Source organism: Lactuca serriola, chromosome 3, assembly GCF_051521515.1.
Source record: "Lactuca serriola cultivar US96UC23 chromosome 3, Lser_US96UC23_V15, whole genome shotgun sequence".
Lineage (NCBI taxonomy): Eukaryota > Viridiplantae > Streptophyta > Magnoliopsida > Asterales > Asteraceae > Lactuca > Lactuca serriola.
Window position 1 is genome coordinate 111,424,973 of NC_136410.1, and position 4,947 is coordinate 111,429,919.

Sequence of the window (4,947 nt, forward strand, 5' to 3'; positions counted from 1 at the left end):
AGTTGTTTCATCTTTTCTTTTAATGGTAAACACTTTGATTTTGTTAGGATTAGCAACAGTGGGTTTGGTTTCAGGTTTTGGTGTTTGGGCTTTAGACTGCTTTCGGTCTTCCTGGACAGAGGAAATCTTCGATTTCCTTTCAGGTTCGTTGACGATTTAGAATTTTGTGCACGAACAGAATTGAGTTTAGAAGAGAATAGAGAACTAGAAGAATTAGAATGGGAATTTCTTCTGATTTGCGGTTCGATATGACCCTTTTGTTTTTGGTCATTGGAGTGACCGAACCTGGACGTTCGGTAGCTATTGCTTTCGAGACCGAACCTGTCCTTTCGGTTGCTGTTTGAACCGAACCTGTCCTTTCGGTTGTTGTTGCACTCTGAACCGAACCTGTCCTTTCGATTATGTTCCTCATGTGGCCCGATAGTCTTTTTCTCTGACTTTGAATTTCTATCATGATAAGAGAAATGATTATTTTGAGAGCGCCAAAACTACTTTCGCTCAGAGAGGTTCTTTTTGTATCTTAGGTTTCTTTGCTGCTTTTGATCTTTCACTTGTTTCGGTTGTCTGTGGATGTTGGCCTTTTGTTTCAGCTTCTTGTCAGCCGGTTCACTTTTCACAGATGATGTTTCGCTTGTGGAAGTGACTTCTTCTATAGGTATTTCTTTTGTACCACTCGTGCTTGGCACGTCAAAGTTGTCAGGCTTGTTCAGCGGCTCTGGTACATATCTTCCTTTTGTTTTCCAGGACGTTATCTCTGACAAACCAACTGTTTCGTCGGCATTATCTATAGGAGCAGACCAAAAGAACTCATCACAGCCATCTGCGTTATCTTCGTTCACTATGGTAGTGAGTTCGGCTGTTTGATGCTCGGTTACTCCTGTGACCTTATACACCTGATTTGGTGTTGTTCTCACCTTTTGGTACACAACAACCTTTTCTTCAAGAATCGGGGACTTATTTTGGGACAAACGAGCGAACTCCACAGAATTTTCAGAAATAAGATTTTTGTGGTTTTCGGGTTCGCTCTTGACAAACTCAGAACAGTCGACTACAACCTCTACAGAAATTTCACTCATATCATCGTCCTCATTAAGTTCAGATGCGTTTTCAACATCAATTTTATTTTCTGAACTTAAATTAGCACTCAATGAGTCGAATTTTTGTATGGTTTCGGTCCTTAGTTTTAGCTTATCGTTTTCATCCAAAATATATTTCAGCATGTCCTTATGGTCTTTGGACTTTATGAAAGATTCTATTTTGTCCATACCATACATGTAAGTGGGATTCACATCATCAGACGATACAACACTTTCACAATTGTATGCCTCAGCATCGATTTCATCCTCCTTAAACTCAAAGAAGGGTAAAATCATGCGATGTATTTTCTGCCCTATTTCACAATTCAGATGCAGTTGAGTAACGTTAGCATAAAGTCTTTTAGCAATCAAACAGAAAACATTTCTTTGTTTTAAAAGTTTCAAATTGTCTCTTTGTAAATAAATGTTTTCATCCTTAGACTTAATCAGCTCCGATTCCTTCTGCTCAATCCACATCCTTCGCTCCTCACTCTTGGATGACACCCTGCTTATTTGGTCAGTTAGGTTAGAATTGGTGACCCATGTTTGAGGTAAACAACTATCCAGATTTGAGATTCTTGAATTTAGGTTATTTAATTCCTTTTCATATGATTTCTGTGGAACTTTGAACGAGATAAAAAGAGATTGTACCTTCTTGATCAATTCATCAAGCTTATTGATCTTCACATTGAGAGGTTTTTCTGTGAAGCATAAGTCCTCTCGCTCCTTGGTGTCCTCATTTCCACCATCTGTATTGTATCCCCTCATGTGAGATACGTCGGTCACCATCAAACACTTTTCGCCGCTTTCACCACCCCTTGCCACATATGCCTTTCCATGCGAAGGCTTTCTCACCTCATCATCTTCTGAGTCGGTTGACCACACCTGCACGCCACCGAACTCGTCATCCTCTGCCGAACCCTGTACAATAAGAGCATTCATAGAAGGGTTAGTAGCAGCTTTCTTCCTCTTGATCTCTTCCATCTTTTTCATCAAGACAACCTCTTCATCTTTCTCCTCATCCTTCTCTGTCATTTTCTTCAGAACACAATCTTTGGCATAATGGTTCTTTCCTCCACAGTAGTAGCAGTTCACACCAGAATCTCCATCAACCTTCGCCTCTTTCTTTGGTTCCTCAGTCTTCGACTCCTCCCTTACCTTTTCTAAACTGCAGCTTCCCTGCCAATTTCGGTTCTTATTGGTAGAAAACCTCTTCTTCATGAACCTTTTTGGATTGGACACCATCATAGCATAATCTTCTGAAGTAAGATCGTAGTCCTCCAGGTTCAGATCTTCATCTTCTACTACATTCTTGATTTTCGACAGGAGTGCCAAGGACCCCAAACTTGAGACCACATTCTTCTCTTGCATGACAATCTTTTCTTGGGATTTTAGAATCCCCACCAGTTTAGCCAATGAATATGACTTGAACTGCTCATGAGCTTTAACTGTAGAAACGACAGCTCTCCATTCAGATCTTAGGCCATTCAAGAAGGTGACCTTCTATTCAATCAGCTTCCTTTCGATATCATGTTTGATCATCTTGCTAAGAAGATGATTGAAGCGATCAAACGTCTGTGTGACGGTCTCATCAGAATTTTGCTTGAATTCTCCAAACTCAGACAAAAGCAACATCTGAATAGAGTGCTCTAAATCTTCATCTGTGGAATACAGCTCTCGCAACCTATCCCAGATTTCTTTAGCGGTACTACAGGAACTCACCAACCTAAACATGTCAGATTGAAGAGCGAATCGAATCAGTCTCAATGCTTTGATGTTGCACTAAAACTTCTCCTTTTCGTCTTGAGCAACGTCTTTTACATCTTTTAACAGATCATTATATTCTTTCTGAGTTTTAATGATCTTGGATGTTCCTGAGTGAGCAAATGGTCCAGACACAATGGCTTCCCAAATAAGATACCCATTATCTTTAGATCCGATGACATAGTCTTCAAAATGATGAACCCAAACTTCGTAATCCTGGGTGTATAGAATAGGAATCTTCGTCGTTGATCCAATACTGTTTGAGATGTTGATAGGATTAGATTGAGAATCGTCCATGCTTGATCGTTTAACCTGTTTGAAAGATCAGACTTGTAATATGTAATATTAGGGAAAACGAATAAATAAAGAGATACGTCAATTATGGAGTGACGACTCAATAAATATCAGTTAATGCGGAATAACCCTAATCGCTTCTTTCACAGAAGAGATGTGTATGAATTACACAGCCTCCTGCTCTGATACCAATTGATGAGTTTATATAACTCTTTGATCGATTAGATCTTTAAAACAGGCGAATAAAGAAAGCAATAACAGTTAAACAAAAACACAAGTATGGATCTGAAAGAGTTGAATGATTCAATTTACTCAATCCTCAACAGAGCTCGATAAAGAACTTCCGCTATCGAGGATTCTAGGGTTACAAATGATAAGAACGTGTACGCTATAAAATCTCTATAAAAAACATTACGTTCCAGAATGCATGCAAGCATCTTTATATAATAAACCCTATACTAAACTCACGGATGGACATGCCCATACCGGAGACAAAACTTGGACTAGCTAACGAGCCCAAAGACGCAACACTAAACTGGACCTAACATATATATATATATATATATATATATATATATATATATATATATATATATATATATATATATATATAGGGTTAGGTTATTTTGTTTTTAGTAACTATTGTGTGCCAGAATGCACAGATCTGGACCATTGGATGGAATATAATCAAAGGCCATGATCTGAGTGTCTATGATAGTAGAATATGATAACATGTACCATATAATCACATAAATTTGAGCATAAGGGCATTCTAGTCAATTAACCTATATTAAAAAACAAAATTTTCGGATTTTTAGGGATAATTAATTCCTTTATTTTTAAAAATCTAAATATTTTAAATTAATTTAAAATTAAAAATCCGATTTTTATTCTGTCAGAATGATAGAATTTTAACCATAAAGTAGTAAACATATTTTTCGATTTTATTCTGTCAGAATGACAGAATGTCAACCATAAACTAGTAAATATATTCTGAAAGAATACACAAAATCAATTCTTGAACTAATAATATACCAAATAATTACATTGTACGATTGTGATTCATTGAATTATACACAAACATTCTGAAAGAATACCAAGTATAATTCTTAAAAAATAACAACATTCTAGATGTCTTGTGTATGTTTGACCTCTAAGCCAATTCAAAATATGCTAGCATTCTATGAGATTGACATTTTGTGACATTGACATTCTGTCAGAATTGTATTGCATGAGATTGATTTTATACAAGGAGCCTTTCCCATCAGGTCTTCAAGCCATTCTTCAAGCCATTTCTATCACAAATTCATTGTCAAATACTTTGTAGTGATACACTTGTAACAACTGCACATTAAACATATAATTAATTAACTACAAATTCTATCAGAATAAAGCAATAATACTCTTATATAATAAACTATTCTTTCAGAATGGAAATATTATAAAAAGGTAAACAAGGTCAACGCTATGATCAGCCCATATGTCTATTTGCTTCAGCATCATAAACATAAGGAAAAGTCAGTTTGCTTCAACATCAAATCTATGATCAGGATAGATGTTTGCGTCAACATCATAAACACAGATTGAATCATCAATACTTCCAGCTACAAATTCTCTGCCATCAAAGAATGGTGTCTCTGAATTTTTGAAAAAAATAAAAAATTACAAAAACCCAACTCAAAAAACTTAATCAAAGATCAATAAACTTCATGTAAACTTACCAGCATCTCCTCATTAACCGGTGATTCCATCACTAACCATGTATACAATGTGAGATTGTCATATTTCTCTTTGGCATTTCATCAAACACTTT